Source organism: Belonocnema kinseyi, chromosome 7, assembly GCF_010883055.1.
Source record: "Belonocnema kinseyi isolate 2016_QV_RU_SX_M_011 chromosome 7, B_treatae_v1, whole genome shotgun sequence".
NCBI lineage: Eukaryota > Metazoa > Arthropoda > Insecta > Hymenoptera > Cynipidae > Belonocnema > Belonocnema kinseyi.
Genome location: NC_046663.1, coordinates 39525308 through 39552027, shown reverse-complemented (window position 1 = coordinate 39552027; position 26720 = coordinate 39525308). Strand labels below are relative to the sequence as shown.

Here is a 26720-nt window from a genome sequence, read left to right as displayed (position 1 = left end):
GTAGACCGAGGAAAGAATGGTTAGAATGTGTGAATGAGACCCTAGTTAGAAGAGACATAAGAAGTCACAGAAACACGAGAGTCTGCATAAAAAAATGCATGGACATAAAAGAAGCTAGAGAAGTATGCCAGACAGGTGACAGAGCGAACGACGCCTGAAACAAAGACCTTGGCTATTAATGGACCCAAGTGGGGAACCTTACATAACGGCTTCGTGAGGTTCTTCGCTTGGGGTGATTGCTAGAGAGATTGATCAGCAACCTGGGTCGGAGCAGTGTTGCGGAACGAACGTGTTATTTACATAAATAGCACGAGAATTCTGGATCAATCTGAAAAATCTCTATCCCATCCACACACTACTCCTTTCCCCTGCCGAGTGAGTCACGCCTACCCCGAAAGGGAAATGGCTTAATGGTATAATAATAAATAATAATATTTAGAAAAAAAGAAGAGCAAAACGGGTAGTTCCTTGAAAAAAGGAAAAAATAAGACTTCTTTAAAAAAGGGTGACAACATTTATTGGTGGCCCCTAATTTTTAAAGTTAATGTACCGTGTAAGTTAATCTTTAAGCTGTGTTAATTTTTTGAAATAAAAAAATACCAAAATGTCACAAACTTTCACAAGAAGGAAGGGTGAGTCAAAACTCACGGAAAATATAAATTTTTAAAAAGAATTTATCTACTCTCATCCTCCCAGTTTTTTTGAATTTCAAAACAATGATTTCAAAATTTGAGAGAAATCGTTTCAGTATATTGTTTATAATTTATCAGAGAATAAGAATCCATTAGAAATTTCTATGGTGAATGACATTAACCACTTTTGTGTGTTCCCAAAGATAACCCCATGAATGAACATTTTTAATTTTACGTAATATTGCGATTTTCTTAAGAAAATGGACGTATTTTCTAGACTTTATGATTTCTTTAATCAATTATAACACTAAAATAATTTTGCAATTTATTGAATAAGGCGTGTTTATTCAAGTATATTGTTTACTTAAAAAAGTAAGAAATCATTTTATCTCTGAGAATTTCAACAGGTTTAAATATTTTTAGATACAACATTGTTTTACATAAATAATCGCAAATGCTTAATTAAATTTAGATTGTTTAAACAATTCTATTTGGTTTAAATATTTTATTTTTGCCATTCTTCGAAAGATTGAAATATTTTTAGATGCTACTTTCTTTTCTAAGAATACTCCTAAATGTTTAAACAAATAAAAAATTTGAATGCGACAAAAATAAGATCACTTTTGTTACAATAAAGGGTAAAATAAGAAGCTAAGAATTTAGAATTTTGACTGATGTTTACTTATTTTCCGATAGCCGCATGAAACGAACGGGAGAATCTGGTGAAAAGATTTGCATAATTGTAGATATCGATCTCTTGTTCGCGTTGTGACTCGGATATTAACCTTTCACGGTGCTATACGTATTGTGCAATATGCATATTCCACACTGGGTGGGCCACGTTACATGTTTCCCGTTCCGGTCGAGAGTCCCAATTTCTAGGCCAAGGTCTTCTTAAAGACAAAAGATTCACTTTCAATCTTGTTTGCACTTTATTATTTTTAAATTAACATTAAAAACTTAAAGATTCATTTTTCGGCTCTAAATTTTAATCAGTCGAAATTTGACTGATTAGATTGATTAGTCATAATGTCACTGATTAACTTAATCATTTGGGTGGTCCAAAAATGCATTGGCATTTTTGTTCAATTTGAAAAAAACTTGTCCAATTTTCGATTGGAGTGATGTGAAACTTAATCAATATTAACCAAATTCATTTTTTAAGAAAGTTAATATTATAGTTTATAATATTTTCTTAAAATTATGCTAGATAATGCATTTTTTAAAACAAATTTCCACTTTTTGTCAAATTTTCAATTAGTGTAATGTAATTATGAATTATTGTTTAGAAATATAATTGTTTAAATGATTATTACTGTTAATAATAACCTCTTAAAATATTGCTAGAAAATTGCATGTGTTTCAACATTTTCCCGCGTTTTCTCCAATTTTTAATTATAGTAATGTAATACTCAATCAATATAAAGAAAAATAATTTTTTAAACCGATTTTTATTGTTTTTAACAATTTTAACGTCAAATAGAGTTCAAAAGTCGTTTTTTTTTCTTTAAATTTCACACCTTTTGTCCAGTTTTCAATCATAGTGATGTTATACTTAATTATTCTTAACAAAATAATTGTTTAAACGAATTATTATTTCTGTTAATAATATTCTCCTCAAATAATGCTAGAAAATTGATGCGCAGAAATCTTGAAAAAAAAACCAAGAATCTAACGACCAAATTTGGACAACCGCCATAAAATGTTCCTGTTGAAACTTGAAAAAAAATGAAGAAAAACACTTTTTTCTCCTAAAAAAGAAAAGAAAAGAACTTTCCTTCTTGGACAAATATTATATTTGTTCTTGCCTCGATAAGGGTGCTGTATAAGTGTCACAACGTTGGTGTTTACTTTTTACAGATGTTTTGTTGTTGTGATTTGATAATAATAAGAATAAAAAAGACAAAAGAAATAAAAAGAGAAGGAAGGAGATTTGGTTGGTTGCCTTCTCATTTTTCTTTCCTGTTTTTTATTTTTTTTGCAAGGAGGAAAATTATTTTTATTTTATTTTTTAGGAGAAAAAAGTGTTTTTCTTTATTTTTTTTTTTCAAATAGAGCTATAAAGTCTATTTTTTCAAAAGTTTTCCACCTTCTGTCCACTTTTCACTTAGTGTGATGTAATGCTGAATTAATGTTAGCAGAAGTAATTGTTTAAATAATTTACTATTATTTTTAATAATATTCTTTTAGAATAATGCTTGAAAATGAAATTTGGTTAATTTTGCAATTGTTGTGCAATTTTCAATTAGAGTGAGGTAAATAATTCATTGAAGTGAACAAAATTAATCGTTTTAACCATTAAAAAAAAAAATATTCAATTTAAATAAAGCCAGAAAATCGCGGTTTTTTCTGAAATGTACAACTGTTCGTCTAATTTTCATTTTAAGTGTGTTCAAAATTACTTCAATTCAGCAAAATAAATTATTATTGTAATTGATTATCTTCTTCTTTATTATGAAATTTAAAAGTTTTTACCAATATTTGCAATATTTACTACAAATGTTAACATAGTGCCAGAAGAGTGAGTTTACAATTAAATTTGTCTGGTTGAGATACCAATTACTATATTTTTTGTTGAGAATTCGTCTTTTTTTATTGAAAATTTTATTAATTGGTTGAAAGTTGACCTAATTTGTTAAAAATTAATTCGGAAGTCTCTGCCCCCCCCCCTCTCTCTTACGCACTGTCTTACTGTTTATAACATCTCCCTGTAATCGCGTCTCCCTTTTGTGCAGCGATTAAAAACTGCTTTAGACTACTTTTCGATGTCCCCACTACTGCCACACTAAACAAGCCTGTATGTGCCTCTCCCTCTCTCCCTCTCTCTCTCTCTCTTTCTCTCTATCTCTATCTCTCCGCACTCTATTATTAGGCAATCTTCTGAAAACTCATTATCATTTAACTATTTTTTTTAAATTCGTAGTTTTTTGGCTGAGAATTAATTTTTTAAATGAAAAATGTAACTCTTCCATTTTTGAATAAAAATTAAATTTTTTAAGTTGAAAATTCAAATTTTTGATGAAATTCCATGTATTTGGTTGAAAAATGGTCTCCATTAGTAGAAAATAAATCCTCATGGAGAAAGATTGGTCTTTTTTATTAAATTCAACTGCTGTTTATGTATAACTCATTTCTTTGGTCTACTTCCGGTTAAAAATTGATCTTTTTAGTTAAAATTTCAAATTCTCAATTAACAGAAGAACTCTCTTGTTAAAAATTGTTTTATTTTTTGTTTAATTCTTTTTCCTAATGAGAAGGTGTTATGTAAAAGTTCACTTTGTTGATTTTCATCAAATCTCCACGTTTTGAGACCCCCTGAGCCATAAAATACGATTTTTACAAAGGTGTTTGTCTGCCTGCCTGTCCTTCTGTATGTCTGTCTGTAGTCAGAATTTTATAGGCACGATAACTTTCGAAAAATTGATCAGATTGGATTCTGTTTTAGCCCACTTTTTTAGGGCCTAAAAAAATAACAAGCTCGTAAACCAGCTATTTTGGATGAAAATTCAAAAACTGAGCACATTTTCAAAATTGTTAAAACCACATTTTTTCAAGAACTAAAAATTCTAAATCGAATATTCATAGTACTCAGATACTCAAACAATTTATCCCTATGACTTTTCCCTATAAAAAGAAAATTATTAGAGCTAGAGCATTTTCAAAGTAAAAAAAAAATAAATAAATAAACTGAACATGTTAAACCAAACAACGCATGATATGAAAGAAGTCGATAGAAGAAAAACGTTGATTTTTTAAAGCTTTACAAGATTATCATAAAAACTTTTTTAATTTGGCCGAAAAGTTGAAAATTCAAAATTTGATCGCACCATTATTAATGAAAAATTCAAAAATTCCATTTTTTTGGCAAACTATGCAAATACGAAAAAATAAATAAGCTAAAATTGCGCGCCCTGGAAACATCTAAAAATTTGTTATGAATCACTTTTCGATAGGATGCGTAGTTTTTGTTTTCAGTAGTAAAAAACAACACTAAAAATAAAAAATAAAAAAATTTTGGAGTAACGACACAAGCTACGAAAAAAATGAGACAAAACTTGTTTATCCAAAAAAAAGCTACCAATTATAAATAATTTAATTTTATAGTATGCGCAGTTTTTTTATGCGTAGAAAACAATGAAAATAAACAAAGTTAATTTTTTTACAAACGACACAAGCTATGCAAAAATATACACAAGCTATGAAAAAAATAAATAGACAAAAGTTACGCTTCCAAAAAATACCGAAAATTGATTAAAAATTTTCTTGAAAAATTTTTGATAGGACATGTAGTTTTTGCTTTACTCGTAAAAAATAACGTTCAAATAAAAATATTAAATTTTTTTGAAAAAACGACGCAAGGTACGAACTAAAATTAACTGACAAAAGTTGAACGCCTAAAAAAATCTATAAATTTACTATGAATGACTTTAAATAGGATGAGCAGATTTTATTTCAAACATAAAAAATAAGATTGAAAATTAAAAAAAAAATTATAAAAACAAGGAAATAAGAATTATTATGATTCGATTTTTATGTATATTATGAATTGCAATGACATAAATTTATTGAAATGATACATGCTTCAGCGCAGCTTAGAATATAATTTAAAACAAAATAAGATAAAATATTAAAATAATCATGATAAATACAATATGTGCTTCATTTTGTAATATCTGAATAAGCAATCCCAGACAGAGTTACATAAAAAATGTTTTATATTTTATATAAAAGTGTTGTGTATAATGTAGAAAAGTTGACATTTTCGACAGAATCGAGTGCGAAGCACGAGATACGTGATGAGAATGTGTTCGTTAAAGCCGAAAGAGCTTTAACAAAAGAGAGTTCACAATCAAAAATTACAGTTGTCGATCCGTTGACTTTTGTTTTTAAAAGGTCTGTGAAAGAATGCGAGAGAAATGCAAAGATCGAGCGCAAAGTGCGAGAGCCATCATACGCACGCTATAGGTGCGCTCAAGCTCTCGAGCTAAGCTCTTTTAAAAAAAAGAGAATTCACAATCACAAAATTACAGTGGTGGATGTTTTGAGTCTTAATTTTAAAAGGTTTGCACAAGAATGTGCGAAAATATAAACACCGAGCGCGTAGCGCAAGAAAAATACGTAATCGAGCGCGAAGCGCGAGAACCAAAAGTCGCGCGCCCTAGGCAAGCTCAAACTCTCGAGCGAAGCAAGCGGCGCGCGCCTTTGCGTGTGATGAGAATGTGATAAGGATGAATTTTTGTTGTTAGCAATTCATCATTTTAGTTCAAAATTCAACTTCTTGGTCCAAAATTCTTATTTTTTTTTATTAATTCGTCGTTCTAAGTAGATTAAGCTTGGATTGAGCTTGGAGAATTTAGAGTGGATGATTTCATCAGCGAGTCATCTAGATTGATTCGAAAAATTATATTTAACTAATTTGTCAGCCGCCATTTATGTAGTATTTGAATCAGTCAACATTGAGCTTAAATAAGTTTTTAACTAAACTATTTAGTACATTTTTATTATTTATATTTATATACAGTGAACCCCAAGCATAGGGAGTTGAGTCAAAGGTCAGCTCCAAAACCGGCACTCACTCTAGGGTTAACTATTTTTATTATATTTTACTAACAACATAGTAGAATCACCTGAATATGACTTTTAGTTACGCAACCAGAATTCAGTCCTTTGTTTTAATTTGAATCAGTTTAAAGTGACTGTTACGAAGTCAACTTTTACTTAATGATAAAATCAGTAATGTTAAACGATCCAATCGGTTGCGTTTACGAATAAAATGTTACTTTCAAAAAAATAATAATAACAATTTGAACCGAAAAGTGGAATTTTCAACTAAGAAAGATTAATTTTAATCAACGAAAAACAAAATCTAACAAAACTGTTCAATTTTGAACCTAATAGATGAATTTTCAGTTAGAACTATTAATTTTGAACCAAAGAAATGACTTCTGAAGAAAGAAGTTTTTTTGGTAGAAACTAAATCCGTTTTGATTGAGAATTTAACTATTTGGTTGGAAATTTCTCCTTTCAGTTTCAATTCGACTTTTTTTTATTAAAAATCCAAATCTTTTCTTGATAAAATACAAGTTATTGAGATGGTTGAATATGGTTTTAGCCAATTAGCGAAGAAGTCAAAAGATATTTTTCAACCAAAAGTAAATAAGTAGGGACATCAGCAGACAATTTTGAAAAAATATTGTCATTTTTTTCAAATAATAGAAAAATAGACTCATTAAAAAAATGGCCAAATAGTGTCAATAGTGTGATGAGTTCTAGGCCGGCGACATCTAGCGAGCGATGTCGTATCAGCTGCCTTATTCTCTCTACTTCAGCTTATTGGAATTTTGATGACGTCCCATCAGTCATACATAAAGATTGTGTTAATCAAGGATTAAAATGCTACTGACAGATCGTTCAATTTATCGTCTTAATTGGCAGTGATGGATCCCAAAACTGTAGCTAATTGATCGTTACCGATGAGCTCTCGTGGATGCAAAACCTTTCGAATCACTCGAATGCTACCAATAAAATTCCACTTTTTCCTACGAGCAAAAAGGTGTTTTATTGATCATTAGCAAAGGCCATCCACAAACTACATTAGCAATTGTAAAAGTAGAGCGTAATAAATATTTGGAAAAATCCGACACAATTAGGATAGTAAAGTAGCCGAAATTTACAAATTAGGTTGCTGAAAAAGAAAATTCAGTAACTTTCATAGCTAATGCAACCCATTTTAATAAGATTCAGATACGGTATATAAAAATTAAAAAATATTTCTTTAACAAATTTGACCCTTCCCCTCGTTGACAACCGTTGATTTGGTTATGACCCCCTTTAGGGAAAACCTGATTTTCGTTTGTACTGATTGTTTTTTGTATTTATAGCGAGTAAAGTTGCCAATATACCTATATTGTTTACGTGGGCGTGTGGTGAATTATAAACTGTGGTAATAAATGAGCAATTAAAATAGGAAAGTTATTTTCAGAATAAGTGTTGAAATGATTAATTTACAAAAAAAAAAGAATTTTTAACAAAATAGTTCAATTTCAACAAAAAGTTAAATTTTTACTAGAAAAATGACATTTTTCGACAAAAAATGGAATAGGTAAATTTTAAATTTAACAAAACCGTTTAATTTTCAACCAAAAAGATGAATTTTTTAACAAAAAGATTAATTTTCTTTTGAAAAAAACAACGAATTCTTAACAAAATTCAAGACTTCTCAACCAAGAACTGGAATTTTTAACTAAAAAAAAAATATGTTTTAAACACAATCAAGCAGGACGAAATTTAACAAATTTAAAGAATTTAAATTATTCAAATAAGATGGATTTTAAACAGAATTTTAGATTTCTAAACTGAAATTTGAATTTTCAACGAAAAAAGAAATAAATATTAACAAAAAGATTAATTTTTTAACAAAAAAGACGAATTTTCAATAAATTTCAATAATTTTTAGCCTAAAAGTTAAATTTTTAATTAAAAAAGAAGAATTTTTAAACAAAAATATTATTTTGATACCAACAAGAATGACCATTTAAGAAAATCTAAGAATTTTAAGCTAAAAAGTTGAATTTTGTAAAAAAGATTAATTTTTTACCAGAAAATATAAATTTTCAATAAAATTCCAGAATTCTTTACCAAAATTTTGAAGTTTCAACTAAATAAGATGCATTTTGAACAAAATTTTAGGATTCTGAACCAAAAATTTAGATTTTCAGCTCGAAAAGAAAAAAGTTTAAAAAAAAGGATTAATTTTTTACCAAAAAAAAGGGAAATTTCAATGAAATTCAAGAATTCTAAACCGAAAAGTTTAATTTTTAATTAAAAAAAGATTAATTTTTAAACAAAAAATGAATTTACTAGCACAAAAAGCTATATTTTTTTTAATTCTAAAATTCTTAATCAAAACTTAAATTTTCAAATAAAAAAATACAAATTTCCAACCAAATTCAAGAATTCTAAACCATAAAGTTGAATTTTCAATTAAAAAGTAGAATTTTTAAACAAAAACATTAATTTATTACCAAAAAGATTAATTTTGAACAATATTAAAAAATTTTTAACCAAAAAGTTGAATTTTCAATTAAAAAACATGAATTTTTAAACAAAAATTTTACTTTACTACCGAAAAAAGCATATTTTTAATCAAATTCTAGAGTTCTTAACCAAATTTCAACTAAAAAATATGAATTTTTTATAAAAAAGACCAGTTTTCAATCAAATTCAGAAATTCCTAACCAAAAAACTAAATTAGCAAACTATAAACATATATATCTTTTTAAACAAAAACATGATGTTTATACAAAAAACATTCATCATTTGTAAACGTACTGAAAGCGTTACCATATGTACTTTTTAGAATTTAAAAAATGTCTCTAAATACTAAAAGGTTTAACGTGTAATGTTACTTCGACTGGGACCCCCCCCCCCCCTAGTAACCAATCACTTCTGGATCGCGTTCGAAGCGGACAAATCATGGTGATTGTAGTCATGCGCGGCAAAGCACTGCTAAAGGTTTTTGTGAATTTAAACACTGCAATAAACCTACTTTGGCCGATATTGAATGATCTCAACCGTGAAGAGGATTCAAAATTTGCACCAGAAGAAGAAACCTAAAAAAACCTAAAAACCCTTCTATAGCCCTTCCGAGAATTAAGGCCGCGCCGCATGTAGGTGTAACAGGAGCTGCACGGGATGCGCGGGATATGTGGCTACCACTCAGGCAAACACTCAAGCATGAACAAACAAAAGTGGTGCGGGCTATAATGAGATAGTTCCCACCCACCGTTAGCCCCAAAAGTTGCGCTATAGAAGAGTTTCACTGTAGTTACAGGATACTGAGATTATCTGCCTCGTAAATTTACTTTTGAAACGGTACACCAGGACCGCCAGCGACTAGCAGCCGCTACGTAAATTCATAATTGATCCAGGTTTTAATTGAATGGTGAGTCTGCCGTTCACATTAAATGACGTCTTCTTGGCTAGATATGTTACTATATCTGTGATTTGGATTAGTTCCGTTTGGTCTGCCTAATGAAGTTACCGATGCTGAAATTTCCTATTTAGGAAAATTCAAAAAACGGTTTTTTTCAGAAAGCTTTAGTGACACGTCTCTAAAGATGCCTACAGAAAATTACTTTTAGCCCTTTTCCTGGTTATAAACTTTAAAGCATTCTTTTTTTCTCTGTTTTCTGTTAAACATACCCTTTTTGCCTTTTCTTGTTTTTCACCCTTAAACGCGAATTTAATTTATAGAAACCAAATAATAAAATATCAACTACTTTTGGTTGAAAATTCTGCTATTATATCTTCAGTTTGGAACTCATATCATTTGATTATGGTAAGAATTCTTTCTAGTAATTTGTAAAAAATTTTATTATTATCGTGACAATGCAACTATTTTGTTTAAAGTTTATCATTTTGGTCAGGAATTCAGCTGCTTGGTTGAAAGTTGAAATCATTTTTTAAATATTATTTTTTTATTGTAGATTCATCTCGTTGGTTAAAAATTCAATTGTATCATTTTTAGAAAATTAATTTTCTGGTTTAAAAAAAACATCTTTTGAATTGAACTCTTCTGTTAAAATTAATATTTTTCATATCCATAATTTTTGTTGAAAATTAATTAATTTTGCGAGGGGTCATTCACTCTGGGATCAAGATGTTTTAGCGTTTGAAGTCGGTATGAAATCAAATGTAACAAGCATAACACTTTGTCACATGATCTGAAATCAGTAGTACCTGAGTGGATCTTTTTCAAAAGATCTGATCTTTGGAAATAAGCAAAAATCAAGTGAAATCAGCCGAAATCTGTTAAACTATTTCTAAATCATGAGCAAGTCAGTAGGAGTCAACGAGAGATTGTGAACAATCAAGCGATCAGTAAAGCGAGCAATCAAGAGAGCATTCAAGCGAGCAATCAAGAGAGCAGTCAGTGCATTCAGCGTGCGACCCTTTGCTTCGTCGCGTCACACGGCCTTCTACAGTTTATGTGCGCAACGAGCAGAGAGTGAGCTTATTATGGTTGACTAGTCAAAAATGTACATATAAAAAATTCGCCATAATTTTTGCAGCAACACCACGGTGGCCATTTTATTCCAGGAAAAACATTTTCGGGCATTTTCAGGCGTTTTCACGGTTCACAACAATTTTTAACGGTCATTTTGATTGAAACATTCATACTCATAATATAAAAATTTTTTCATTTGAAGTTATACAAACTGAAATTCAAATTAAAGCACTCAAAGACAAACTATTTTGAATCTTTCTTTTAAAATTAACGGTAACAATTTTTTTATTAAAACGCTCCATAACTTACGCATATAAAATGAAAGATTCTAGCACATTTCAAGTGAACAATTTTAAATCAAATGTCGTTAAGTAGTGAAAATAAAACATTTATAACTTTTATATGTTGTACAGTTCGAAGATTCTAAATTTTTAAATCCTAGCTATCATATTCAATTCAGAAACAATAAAAATTGAACGATTTATAATTTTTTTCAACTAAAATTTTTTATTTAAAATATAAATTAATTTTAATTTACGTCGTACAAAAATTAACAATTGTTAAATTTTTATTCATTAACCAAAACCTGTGTTTCTTTTGATATCTTTTTAAAGGAATGGAATGGAATGGAAGCTTCTAATGTGTCCCCTAACTTAAGGGTTCACATATTTCTTGCACCTTCTCCCCTATTCCTTTTACACACACCCCACACACTTACTTGGTGGTGGAAGGGAGACCTAGAGTATAAGGTGAATTCCGAAACACCAAGAGCAACAGCTTTAAGTACTTGGAGAAACTTTTTCTCTAGAGTCTCACTGAAAAATCGTTTTAAACATTATTTTAAAACTTTTTTTAAAATTAAAAAAATATTAAAAATTTTCCCAGGTATCTTAAGAAACTTGTTGTATTATCTTTAAACCTTCTAAATCCTTAAAACGCCTAACAATGTTTTAAAATATGCATTTTGCTTGAATCTTTTTGGAATAAGTTCAAATTTAAAATTATTTCTGAAATTTCTACAAAACTTCTAAATATTTATGAAAGTTATTCAAAATTTTTCTAAAATTATCTAAAAATCCTTCAATGTTAAAAAAAGTTGCCTTCAAATCTAACAGATTCTTTTATAACAATTTTGAAAATCCTTTAAAATTTTAAAAAATATTCTCTTAAAATTAATTATTCAGAATAAAAAATCATTTTCAATTTTCTTCGAAAATCTTAATAATATGGTTTAACCTTTTGAAGGATTTTAAAAGGCTCCAAAAATCTTTTACATTTTTTGTTTCAAATCTTCACAAATATAGAAATAAAATTTAAAACCTTTCAGGTTTTGAATTATTTTTCAGTCATCTCAAAAACTTTATATATCTACTTAACTCACTCGATTATTTCTAAATTAATAATAAGTTTATTTTTAATTATTCCAAATATTCTCTTAAAATTGGTTTTTCCTACATGAAACATGATTTACAATTTTTACAGGAATTTCGAGCAATTATTTTTATTATCCTGAAACAATTTAAAAACCTTAAAGGGCATCAAAAAATTCCATTGTAATCTTCACAAATTTATATTTTGTTGTAAATTCTTTGTAATCTTTTTGAGTTTTAAATTAAGTTGGAATATCTTCAAAACTTTTAAATATCTCTTAAATGTATGCAAATTTTAGCAAATTGATAATTTTATCATTGTTATTTATAAATCTAAATTGAACTATTTCACTTACAAATTAAACAGCTTTAAAATAGAAGAAACACCTTTCTGGCAGTATATGTATTAACATTTCCTTAGAATATGCCCTGCACATACTTCCAACCAGTAAACGTTTTAAAACTTTTTCTGCTCCTGTAATTTGTTTAAAAAAGTTTAAAATTTTATAAGTTTAAGGATAATAATTGAGGCCCTAAGAACCACGACGAAATAAAGCCCACTTTGATCGAAAATCGTTTTTTATAGTTACAAATACTTTGGGATTTGGCCTATCGATAAATGTTATAAATATGTAAAGAAACAAATTGAGGGGGTCGCTGGGAAATGATTATGACCACTGTGCGAAGCTCTTGTTTTTCTCTTATTAAGTCAAATAATTATGAGAATGAAACTCGTATTTAATGTTTCGTGTGATTTTTTCATACTAAAAGATCATTTTCAAATTTTTATAAGTTTGCAATAACTTTCTTAATTATTCTGGTAAACATACATAATTATTCGGCAAATTTCAAGATATCTCGGGTAGGTTTAAGGTACTTTTCAAGAAATCAAGTTCCTAAGTTAGAGGCAACACTGTATATAACCACTTTTTCACTGATTGTATTAACTTTTTATTACGTTTATACGTTATAATTGATCCACAGGCATTCTTTTTGAGTAAATGAGAATTTTATATGAATTCCAAGTAAAACAAATTCTAAATTTATTTGAATTTTATTTTATTTCAATATTATACTGCTTTTGTTTTAAAATTGAATTAAACCTAGCCGGCATTGAAAACAGGGTTATTTTTCAAATTTTTGTGAAAATGTGTAAAAAAATCCTTTAATATTTTTGTTTCTTAACAATACAAATTTTTTATGAGATGAAAACCAGAAAAGGACTCTTAAGTTATGCTGTTCTTTATTTTTTAGATACCTAAAAATTGTATTCCATTTTTTATATTTTAAAGTTTTTTTGAATTTATCAATAAACTTCGAAATTAGACCGTTTTACTTTTTTTAAATAAAATTCTCATAACATTGCCAACATTTTTTGTTTGCAAATAGATCAAATGCATATCGTCTTCCACCCTTTAAAAACCAACCAATTTTAGTTAAAAATAACTATGTAACTTAAGCGTAGACTGCCTGCGTGATTTGAAATAAATCTTTTGAACATACTTCTTTGAAAGGAAATGAACTTTTTTGTTAATAATCATATTTCAAGGTTGGAAACTCCAACGTTTTGTAAATAATTCGTCTTTTTAGCTTTGAAATGTGGAAAATTGAACTATTTGTTCAAAATTGATCTTTTGTATTTAAAATTCATCTTCATGAATGAAAATTAGGCTGTCTACTGGTCTGAAATAATTTTTTTTTTTAATATTGATTGCTGGTCAAAACGGCCATCACAATTTACAAATAAAAATCAATATTAACAAAATATTGATTTTAGACCAGCAGACAAACAAAAATTAACATCAAATTATTTAGATTCTCAAATTTTATTTTTTTTAATATTAACCTGAATGGTTGATAATTTAACTATTCTATTAAAAAAATAATCTTCCGGGTTAAAAAATCCTCTTTTGAATTGAAAATTCATTTTTTTAAGATTCATCATTTTTTTCAATATACATTTTTTATGAACAAAATGTAACTATTTTGTTAAAGATTCTTTTCTTTTAGTATTAATTTTTCCAACTAAAAGGGTAACTATTCCAATTTCTGTTAAAAATTAATTTTTTCTAGTTAAAAATTTATCTATTTTTAGAAAAAATTAATATTGATAGTTTCAAATCTATCCTCTTCGGTTAAAAATGTAACTGTTTGGGTCTAAATTAATTTTATGTAGTTAAGGACTGAACAATTTGACAAAAATTTGACAAAACGTTTAATTTTTATCAAAAAGTTCATTTTTACCCAAATAGTGAACTGTTTGGTGGAAAATGAACTTTTTTTTTAAATCCCACTTTTTGGTATAAAATAACTTTTTTCTTAAAAAATCGTATTTTGCGTTGAAAATATAATCGTTTCGTAGATAATTCGTCCTTTTGGTTCTGAATTAAACACTTTTGTTAAATATTAGTGTGCTTTGTTGAAAAATTGTATTTTTACAAGAATATTAATAATATTAAGAATATTAATCTTCTTGCTGAAAAATGCAATTTTTCTGTGTAAAATTTAAATTTTCGATTTAGAAAAAAAAATTATATTTTAAATTGAAATCTCTTTTTCAAAATTCAATTTTTCTAAGATTAACAATTTTAGTTGAAAATTCATCTCTTTTGTTTACAATTTTTTTCAGACAAAAATGAATCTTCTTGTTTCAAAATGAATCTTTCTTGTTTCAAAATGTTTCATTCTTGATTTGGAAATCCAACCCTTTTGTAGATAATTCTTCCTTTTCTTTTTAAAATTTAATAATTTGGTTGAAAATTGATATATATTTTCTTCAAGGTTCGTGTTTCTTGTAAGAAAATTATTTCTTTTCCTGAAAAATTAATCTTATTGGTTGGAAATTGAAATGGCCTGTTAAAAATTCCTATTTTACAGGATTTACCTCTTCGGTTTAAAATTGAACTTTTTTTGTGTTAAAAATTAGATGTTTTTTTAAAGTGAAAAATAATTTTTTATCTGAAAATTTCACTATACCATTTTTAGTTAAAAAATGTATTCTTTATAAGTTTTACATTAATGTATTTTGTTGAAAATTCATCTTCTTGGTAAAAAATTATACTTTTTTATTAAACATGACCTAAAACTTGTAACATAGTTTATGGACGACCCCTAATTGGTCTGCATTAACTCGTTAACGTTTCCTTTCCGATTTTTTGTTGGGTCTCGAAACTGTTAAGAGTCAAAGATAATTGCCTTTTCCGTGCTGCGCTTCAAAAAAACTTTCCATTTATATCAATTAGACACACGAAATTGAATAATGAAGGTTGATGCTGAAACCCCGCTAGATTTTAATGAACGAAACAATTTTCGCAATTAGGAACTGTTTTTCACCAATATAAAATAAACGCAGGTGGAATTGTCAAAGTGTAGCAGCGAAAGAGAATCAACATCATTTGTTAATTAATTGAGATAACAGGGAGAGAGCAAGTTTAATCAGGATTAATTGATTTCGTTTAAACAAAAGTTGAAAGTGACGAGTGACCAGCATTTGGTCATGTTCAAAGTATCAGGAATTTAAAGAATTAATTTAATTAAGTCTCACATATGGCTTTGGGCTCACTAATATAAAAAATGCAATGAAATTGAAAAATTTCAAATACTTCGGGTTAAAACTTCAAAAAAAAAATTCATCTTCAACCAAATAGTTTAATTTACAATAAAAAAAGATTAATACTCTACGAAAAATTTAATAGTTGATATTTCAATAGAAAAATATTTGTATCTTAAATAAAAAGGGTAAATTAACAAAACAGTTGAACCCTCAGCCAAAAAGGTCACTTTTTCATCATTTGTATTTTCAACTCAAAGTTAATTGTTTACAAAAGAGATCAATTTTTTTGTCTGAAAATAAAAATTTTAGAGAATTTGCTACCAAAATAGATGTAACTTTTATAAAAAAAAAGACGAAATTTTAACGGATTCTCAAGCTTCGGGTACAAAATTTAATTTTCATACAAAAAAGTTGTCAATTACAATTTTCTTCTTTATTTAGTTTTCAAATTATATGAATATATTGTTTTTAAGATTCTTAAGAAAATAAAAAAAGATTTTGGAAAGTTTCTGATATGACAAATAAAAATTTCAATAAAAAAGTTCATCTTGAACCAAATAGTTGAATTTTCGAACAAAAAAGATTAATTCTCAAAGAAAAATTTAATAGTTAATATTTAAATCAAAAAATAGTTTTAGCTTAAATCAAACAAAGGCAAATTAACTTAAAAAGGCCATTTTTGAACGAAACAGTTGAAACCTGAATAAAAAAAGGCAATTTTTAATCAGTTATATTTTTAACCTAAAAATTCATTTTTTACAAAAGAGTTCAATTTTTTGGTCTAAAGATGAAAATTCAAAATAATTTGCTACCCAAATAGATGCAAATTTTATTTAAAAAACACGAAATTTTTATGAATTCTTAAGATTTGGGAACAAAATTTAATTTTAATAAAAAAAAGTTTTGAATTACAATTTTCTTCTTTATTTGCTTTTAAAATTATATATATATATATTTAATTTGCCGAAGATTCTTGAGAAAACAAAAAAATATTTTCAAAATTTTCAGATATGAAAAAGAAAAGTTACAATAAAAAAGTACATCTCGAACCAAAAAATTGAATTATCAAATAAAAAAGATTAATCCCTAACAAAAAATGTAATAGTTGATATTTAAATCAAAAAATATTTTTATTTTAAATCAAGCGAAGGTAAATTATCCCAAAAAACACAAATTTTCAACGAAACAGTTGAATCCCCAATAAAAAAATCAATTTTAATCAGTTGTATTTTTAACCCAAAAACGTAAATATTTCTCAAAAGAAACAAACTTTCAAGAATTTTCTACTGAGAAGATGAATTTTTTACCAAAAAAGGCGAATTTTGAACGAAATCTAAAGCTTTGAGAGAAAGAAATGTCTTTTAATAGTAAATAAAAAATTTTGATCACATTTGTTTGTTCTTAAGTTTATAGAAATGTAATTTTCCTAAGATTCTTCAGAAAATTCAAAGGATTTTTGGAAAATTTCAGATGTCAAATCCAAAGTTCAACAAAAAATTTCATCTTCGACCAAACAGTTAAATTTTTAAACCGAAAAAATTAATTCTCAGCAAAAAATGTAATACTTGATATTTAAATCAAAAAATATTTTTAGATCAAATCAAAAAAAGGCGAATTTAGCCAAAAAAGACAAATTTTTAACAAAACAGTTGAATCCTCAACCAAAGAAGTCAATTTTTAATCAGTTCTATTTTTAATCCGAAAAGATTCAATATTTCCGAAAATAGGAATTTTCAACAAAAAAGTTAATTTTTAACCAAATAAGTGAATATTCAATCAAATGCAAGAATTTTCTATCAAGAAGATGAATTTTTAACCAAAAATGACGAAGTTTCGTTGAATTCTTAAGCATTGAGAGAAAAAGTTATTTTTAATACTAAATAAAAATGTTCAATAACTAGAGAATTTTTATTTTATTTTTATTTTATTTTTCATGGATTATGAGAAAATTCCAAACAATTTCGAATATTTCAGATGTGTGAAAAAAGCAAATTTTCCACAAAATAGTAAGATCCTTAACCGAAAAGATGAAATTTCAACAAAGATATACATTTTGAACTCAAATTATAAATCTTCCAAAGAAATGAATTTTTAATAATGTGGTTTAACTTTTAATCAATTAGTTAAATTTTTGTATCAATAAAAAAAAACATGTCCAACGAAAAAAATATACAATGGTTAGTATTAAAATTAAAATCGTTTTTAATAGTTGAATTATAACCAAAACATATTTTTATAGTAAACCAATATAATATATAAATTTAAAAAAACACATTAGGCATACTCGAAAAAATGCCCTGAAATGTCCAGGATTTTCCAGGTACATAAATATCCCTGGCAATTCATGGTTTTCCAAGTGAATAGAAATTGCTCAATGCCATCGTTTACATACCAAATTGAACATCAAATTCTATTGTGGAATAGAAAATAATCCGCTGTATACTCACCTGAAACATAGAATAAAAGTACACCTTAGTATTTAAAACAATAATGATTTTTTAATTACATAATACTTTTTTTTAATAAATAAATTTAAGTATATTATATTATAATAAATTTAATAATAAAATAAAATTGTGCAATTAAAGAAAAAAAATAGATGTATAAAAATGTGTATATATAATATTAAATAATAATGTTCTTTAATTTATAAAAGTAACTTTATATTAGACCAAATTTCTTAATGGCAGAAGCTTTTAGAAATTTTATGATCACCAAAAATTTTCAAATGTACTCATTATTTTAACACTATTAAATATTGGATTTAATTATACTAAACAAACTTTCCAAGTAAATAGTAATTTTATATTCGAAACATTAAAAATGAAAAAAATTTCTACTCCCGAACCTTAAAACTTAAAAAAATGCGAACTTCCTTTAAAGCAAAATGTATAGTCATCAAAAATTGTAATATTTAAACGTTTTTTATAATTAACCCCTCTAAAATTTCCATTATTTCAAGGGAATTTAAATCACTTAAAAACTGATCATTTTTTAATTGCTAATTAAACTTTCCAAAATTCAACCAATTACGTTTTTCTTGCCAAATTAAAACCTATGAAAGGGAACATTTTTTAATTAAGCGTTCAAACTGTGAATTCAGAACTTTAAAATTATAGTAACCATTTAAAATTACCGAAATTATTCATTTATTTCTGTATTCATTTCAGTTACGTAATTTAATTTTTATATTTTTTATTTTCAACCTAATAAAAAAGCTTTAAAATTTAAAACCTTTATTTAGAACTATTATTCACTTTTGAAATTTTCCAATAAAATATTTTTGAATTTCAAATTATTTATTTCTTTAAATCTTCAACAAAAAATCGTAAAATTTGAAGATAACACATTAAAAGTAAAAATAAATGACTGCTGTGATATAATTCCTTTTTTTGAAATTGTGCAATTTTAAGCTTTGTAGTTCAAAATTGCTTTATATTTATATCTAAAATTATCAAATTTAAAACTATGAAGGCTTTTAAAAAGAAATTTCCCAAAATTTAATAGCGAAATGGTCTGGCCATTTTAAATAGTTATTTGAATCTGAAACTAGAATATTTCGATATTTGAAACTTGAAACCTGCCAGAATTAAGCCATAATTTTGAATTAAAATTAAGTCACATTCAAAACGACTTGATAGATTTTCATACTAAAAATGTGATTTGTGTCCAAAAAAATCACTGTGAATTTCACCGTTCCAAATTACAAAATTTTAAGTATTGCGAGTAATTTATTCAAGTAATTTACGGAATCCATTAGTTTCATGGAATTCGCAAAATTCATCAAATTAAAGAGATGCACGAAATTTATGGAATTCATGAAATTGACGTAATTAACAGAATTCAAGGAATTCGTGGAATTGAAAGCATTAATCGAATTCACGAAATTCACGAAATTCACTGAATTTGTGAAATTCACTGAATTTGTGAAATTCATTGAATTCGTGGAATTCAAAAAATTTACGAAAATGAAAGTAATTACGGAATTCACCGTGTACATGGAATTCATGAAATTCACGAAGTTCCAGGAATTGATAAAAATCACGGAATTCGCGGAATTTGTAAGATTAAAGAAATTTGCGGAATTTGTAGAATTAAAGGAGTTTGCGACATTGATGGAATTCATGAAATTCACGCAATTAACAGAATTTAAGGAATTTATGGAATCTAAGGAAGTCATGGAATTCAAAGCTTGATGGAATTCAAGACATCTATAGAATTCACCAAATTGACAGTAATAACGGAATTCATATTATTACCCGAATTAATGGAATTCACGAAATTCATGGAATTTGCCGAATTCACGGAATCAAAAGGATTCACGGAATTCACGAAATTTACGGAATCAAAAGGATTCACAGAACTCAAGGAATTTACGGAATCCAAAAAATGCACTTAATTCAAGAAATTCAAGAAGTTCATGGAATTCCACGAGTTTCATGAATTCCTTGAATTACATAAATTCTATGAGTTTCATGAATCTGGTGAATTCCGTGACTACCATGAATTTCGTGAATTTAATTCATTCCGTGAATTCTATTAATTCCGTGAATGCCATAAAGTCCACGAACTCCGTGTTTTGCTTGAATTTCATGAATTTTTAAATTCCGTAAATTCTGTAAATTTCTTGAATTCTGTGGTTGTTTTTGGTTAATTTTTTGCTTTGTCTCCGTCTTTTTTCTTTAGTTATGTAATTCTATCTAATGAACCAGAAAAGAGGTAGTTTGGTAACTTAATTTTCATTGATTCTAAAATGAGAGAAACTAGGTTTATAGCTCCTAAAAAATCACTACTTTGACTTGAAAATTTTCACATTTATTTTCAACAAAAATTTCTTTGTATCAAAGAAAAATCACCCAAGAAATGATTTATGTGAGCTGAGGCATTACTTTTTTGCTTTCGAAAAATATTTACTCAACTAAAAGAAAAAAAACCTTGCGTCAAAGAAAAGAAACCAAAGAAACTCATTTCTTTGGATTCTGTCCTTCTTTTTCAGTCGATGATATAGTAAACATTTTTTGCATGAAATAAGTTAAGTGTACCACTGGACTGAAAGTTTATTTTCAAAATCTGTCGAAATAAATTCGTTTCGTTCTGTGTTGAATATTCATGACAAGAAACAGCAGGCAGTTCTCATCGATTCTAAAACTTGGACTTTCATGTACAGATCCGTACATCTGCGAAATAGTAATGCAGGAACAGAATTCGGTGGAGTTATCCGGATAGGAGTAGAGTTGCTGAAAAGAAACATTTCCACATTCCTAGCACGAGATATCTCTGAGAGAAGCTGCTAGGAATGTGCCATTTCTCAAACGAGATTGTTCCACCAAACAATATATATCTGTACAATAAATATATTCGTGACGACAATGCTGACCTGTATTTGCAGATTAAATGATCAATGGGTAAGTCGTGGTTCACCGCCTCGGAATTTACCACAAACTACTGCCGCCTTTGGCACTACAAATTTATCCTTCTTCTATAGCTCAGAATTAAGCAAACTGTCCTCGTTTAACATGCCGTCGATGTACTTGCTCAGATACGAGTAATAATGCCTCGTGGGTGCAATTATTCTTGGAAACTTGTACTACAAAATTGATCTCACCTCGTGAGAATAGATAGCATTTTTTTATATTGTTCACTTTAATTGTTCATTGATTTAAAATTAGGGAAATGTCATGTGATACTGAAGCTGACGCGCTCCTATTTTAAAATACTAAATTTAAATTTAATTTTATGTAACATTCAATCGAACAATTGAGTTGCCGGATCTTATAAGGGTACATAAATTTATTTCGCCAGGAGTGAGAAGATCCCTGGAGACTTTCAAAAAAAAATTTCGAATTTTAATTTTAAAAGACTATATATAGATGTAGAATTTAATTGCGCATCTTTTTTACCGTAGTGCTCAGTCAGTCAGTTTATAGTCTTTTTAAATAAAATTTGTAGGGAATTTTGTTCGAAATCGGCTTCCACTGATATATTAAAAGAAATTCAAAAATATATTAAAAAAAGTTATTGTTACTTTTTTCTAATGCGTAGCGCACATCGAAATTCTGTAAATTGCAGCATTTCGTTTATTAAGCGAATTTTGAGCAACAAAAAACTTCCAGCGAGAAAGTTGTTAACAAGAGTACAAAAAAGTTATATGGAAAATTGTAGCTCAATCTAATTGATATTCAAGAAATGATTAAGGTCTTAAGTCTCTAGCGGCTAGACGATTCCCGCGCGAACTCTAGCGAGAGTCTCAGAAGCGTTTCATAACAGAGTTATCCGGCGCAAAAAAATAAAAACTATTCAAGTAATCAGGCAATATCAAAGTATAATGAATAAATAAATAATATTGCAGAATGTAAAATAAGTTATTCATTTGATATTATATATAAGAAAATGGTTCTATTTTTGAAACAAGCTTTACGTAAGTAAAAAGAAACATAAACATCTAATATAGTTGAGATTCGCCGGATTTCTAATCCCGCGAATTCTTCAATGCTTCAAATTGATGCAACTGACAAGAAATTGGAATATCAAAAAAGTCAATTTGTTTTCCATTCATGTCATAATAAAGCGTAAATTACTTTTTTAATAATTAAAACTAACCCTAATGACAGTTAAACTCAAAATATGACTTCTGACGATAACAGTTGTTCTGAATAAAAAATAATTACTTCGTACTTTCCGAAAACAATTATTAGTTCAGAAAGAATAATATTGATATTAAAGACGTTTATGTATTTTTAAATAAGTATTATTTCAAAAATGGAGAAAGCTTAAAAATTAAAATAATTATTTTCCAACTTTCAATTTTGCAAATTGCCAAAAATTATATGCTTTTAAACATTGTCTCAAAAATAGAACCATTCTATTGTATGTAATATTAAATGAATACATTTTTTTACATTATGCAATATTACTTATTGATTCATAAAACTTTCATATCATTTAATTGCTTGATTCGTTTTTATTTTTGGCACCAGTGAACTGTATTATGAATCGGTTCTGAGACTCTCACTAAAGTCCGCGCGCGAGTTGCCCAGCCGCCAGCAACTTGGGACGTTAATAATTTCTTGAACATCAATTCGATTGGGCTAAAATTTTGCAGAAAACTCCTTTGTACTATTGCTAACAACTTTCTCAAAGGGAGTTTTTTGATGTTCAAAATTGGCTTGATAAACGAAACGCTGGAAGTTACAGAACTCTGATGTGCGCCAGACATCAGAAAAAAATTAAAAACAATATTTTTAAATAAATTTTTAAATTCCTTTTTATCTATTAGTTGAAGGACACTTCGAACTACATTCCGTAAACATTCTATTGAAAAAGGCTAAAAACTGACTGACTGAGCACGAGTTAAAGTGGAAAGCGAATTAAAATGGATTTTTCCAAAAAAGTCAAGTTTTATTTCCTTTAATTACAAAACTAAAAAACTTAGAACTTTTTTCTCTTTTTTCCTGTGGTAAAAAAGATGCGCGATGAAATTCCACAACTAGATATATACTTTTAAAATTAAAATTCGAATTTTTTTTAATGCCTCCAGGATCTTCCCACTCCCGGCGAAATAAGTTTATGCTCCCTCATTCGATCCGGCAGCTCAATTAATGAATTAAAACTATTTGTTACTAGTATGGGATTGATGTCAATTAAATTCCTAAGGATTTTTTAATTCGAAAACATGCATACGATTTAAAGATTAACTTAGATGGCAGATTAACTCAACAGATGAGGGACTATCCACGAAATCTTTTTCCATTCATTAAGAGGTCATTCAATAAAATATTTGTAAGGCTTAAGATATGAACTCTTGAAATACATTAATGAATTTTTTTATTCATATTACACTTACATACATACACTTTTTATACACAAAAACGTCAGTCAAACGCAACGCCTCCAACAGTAGATAGTTCCGGGCTTGTTAAAAAAATTTCGAAACGGAGCCATCGGAAACAGAAAAACCAAAACTTTTAAATTAAGGATGACAATGGTTATGTCCCCCATAAAATTTATTATGAAATTTTAAGTTTTACTACGTTTTTTTTACGAACACGGTAAAGAACCAAGATTTTTGTTTTGTTTTTTGGCCTCCATTTAATTATTTTTGCACGTATATTAAAACAATATAGGGGACATAGCCATTGTCATACTTCATGTAACATTTTTTGATTTTTCCATTTAAGACAGCCCAGTTTTGAGATTTTTTTAGCAAGCACTTTTCGAGGCGTTGCGTTTGACTGACGTTTTTGTTTATAAAAATTGTATAAAATAAATAAAAACTTTTTTTGAATGAATTTAAAGATTGTATTTATGAAGCCTAACAAACCCTGCATCAATACAATTTTAAATAAACTCATAAAAGATTAACAAAATAGCGTTTTTTCGGAGTAGTTACTAGAATAACCCCTTAAACAATTCTGACCTTTTTTCCTGTTTTTCAAAAATTTCCCCTTTTTATTGTTTTTTCGCTTAAATTTGAACTGAATTAATAGAATTCAATAAGAAAATCCAAATATTCTTAGTTGACAGGTAATTTTTGTTTGTTTAGTCTGACATTTTATTTTTGTTTCGGAATTTATCTCGTTTGGTTAAAAATTCCACTGTTTGAGTGAAAATTTACTTAATTTGTTTAAAATTCATCTTTTTTGGTCAAAAACGCAACCACTTGGTTGAAAGTTGAACTATGTTGTTCAAAATTCATTTTTTGTTAAAGATCTATACCTTTGGTCAAAAATTAATATAATTTAATCAGAAAATACAACTATTCTTGGATGACTGTTAATTTTTTATTTTTTTTTTTTAAAGCCTAACATGATATTTTTCGTTCACAATTCATCTCGTTTGGCTAAGAATTTAACTATTTTGTTAAAAAGTCATCTTTTTGTTAAAAAATCAACTACTTAGTGAAAGTGAAACTAGCTTGTTGAAAAGTCACTTTCTTGTTGAAGATTAATCTCTTTGATCGAAATTTTAACTATTTTGATGAAAATTAAATTAATTTTTTGTTTAAAATTCATATCTCTCAGTTTAAAATTCAACCGTTTGCCTAAAAATTCATATTTTTCATGAATTGTGTTAAAAAATCTAAAAAATTAATGTTTGGTTGAAAATTAATCTTCCTCAGTCAAAAATGCAACTGCTTTGTTAAAAATTAATCTGTTTGAGTGGAGGATTCTCGAAAATTTCTCTTTTTTAGTTGAATTTCAATAACTGTGATTTCAAATAAGAATATTTTTTACAATATTAAATATCACGCAAATTAATTTTTTTGTTAAAAATTCATATTTTCGGGTCTAAAAGGCAACTCTTTTGTAAAAAATTAGTTTTTTTTCTTTACTTGAAAACTCCACAATTCAGTAGAAATTTAATTTTTTTTCTTCAAAATTCACATTTTCCGTTAAAAATTCAACTAATTTGATAGCAAAATAAACTACTTAGATAAACATTAATTTATTTATGCTTGAGGATTGAACTATTTTGTTAAAAATTAGTATTTTTTCGTTGCATTCTACTAGTCGATAATACGTTTTTTTAATTAGTTTATTTATCTAAAAATATAAATATTCCATTTTTGGTTGAGAACTGATTTTATTAAGACAACGCAGTAATATTCAAGCCAAATTGTTGAATTTTTAACTAAATACGATCACTTTAAAGTATATAATGAAAATATGAAATTTTCAGTTAAAAAAATGAATATTTGACCCATTTTTCAACAAATAAAGTGCATTTTAAGCCAAATAGTTTATTTTTTAACTATAAACGAGAAATTTTCAATAAAAAATGGAATAGTTAAATTTGCAGTAAAAAAATGATCATAAAACCTGAAAAAAATAATTTTTTAACAAAATAGTTAAATTTTCAACCAAATAGTATAATTTTTAACTAAACGAGATGCATTCTAGACCACACATATAGAAGTAGACTTTCAAGTTAAAAATAATGGACATTTTACGCGAAATAGTTGGATTTTGTTATACAAAAATCTTGAAAAAAACCACCTGAAATACATCATTTCATTTACTTTATGAAAAAATAACATATACATAACATATACATAACATATTCATAAAATATGTATTTTTTTATTTTCATAAGAATATATCAATAGATTTGCGGAGTAAATATCGCGCGAGAAGTAAACTCTTCTTGCAGGCTTCCGTCACGTTCTGAAAATGGATCGCGCGCTCGAGCAGCTCCAGTCAAAAACAGCTAATCTGCTCAATGTATCCTCTCCTTACGAATTCTTAATTATGATAAAACTCTTAGTTGAAGACTTTCCAAGTTAAACACAAAACTTCAACGTGCAATGCTGCTTAAGCGAGCAGTCCATTTTGAGGGCGTCACGAAAGCTCGCAGAAAGGTTTGCTTCTATTGCGATATTTAATCCGCAAATTCTCGGACGCGACTGTTCGAGCATTCATTACCAAATTCATAAATTATATATAAATACCAAATTCCTAAACACGTCACCCATTTCTCCCGTAAATCCTTCTATTGTTCTGCTTGGGCTATAGAAAGTCAGGCGTACTACATATGGAACTTTGAGAGAGTGGAAGTCTACAAAGCGGGTTTACATCTCGCGCAATATTTACTCCGCAAATGCTCAGAGGCGATTTTGCGAGCATGAATTTGGTTTCCAAGCTCATCACCCATTCTGTCTGTATATCCTTCTATTGTTCTGTTCGAACAATAAAAAGTCAGGCCTACTAATTATGGAATTTTGAAAGCGTGACAAAAGCCTACTAAGAGAGTTTACTTCTCGCGCAATATTTACTTCGAAAATGCTCAGAGGCGACTGCTCAAGCATGCATTTGGTTGCTGACATCATATACTGCCCGTAAATCCCTATAATTTTCCGTCTGGGCTACGGTACATCAGTCCTACTACTTATGGAAATTTGATAGCGTGATTCCAGAAAGGGTTTAATTCTTGCGCCACCCATGCTACTCGTAAAGTTTAAGAGCTTGATGGAAGCCTCATCATAAAAGAGTTTACTTCTCGCGCGATATTTAAATCTCCCTATTGCCCTATCTAAGCTATATAAAGTAAGCCCTACCACGATGGTCGTGGGGGCTAAAGCGTAGGCTTTGGACCCCCACTCCTTCGGCTTGCGGGTTCGATTCCCGCCTCGCACTCTGGAAGAGTCTCGGTGGCCCATG

At 27.9% G+C, this 26720-nt stretch overlaps 1 protein-coding gene across 3 annotated transcripts in view; it reads right to left on the bottom strand.

The window, feature by feature from the left end:
* Positions 1-26720, bottom strand: part of LOC117176863 (cysteine-rich motor neuron 1 protein-like) — an 805857-nt gene that overhangs the window by 560189 nt on the left and 218948 nt on the right. The window lies entirely within an intron of this gene.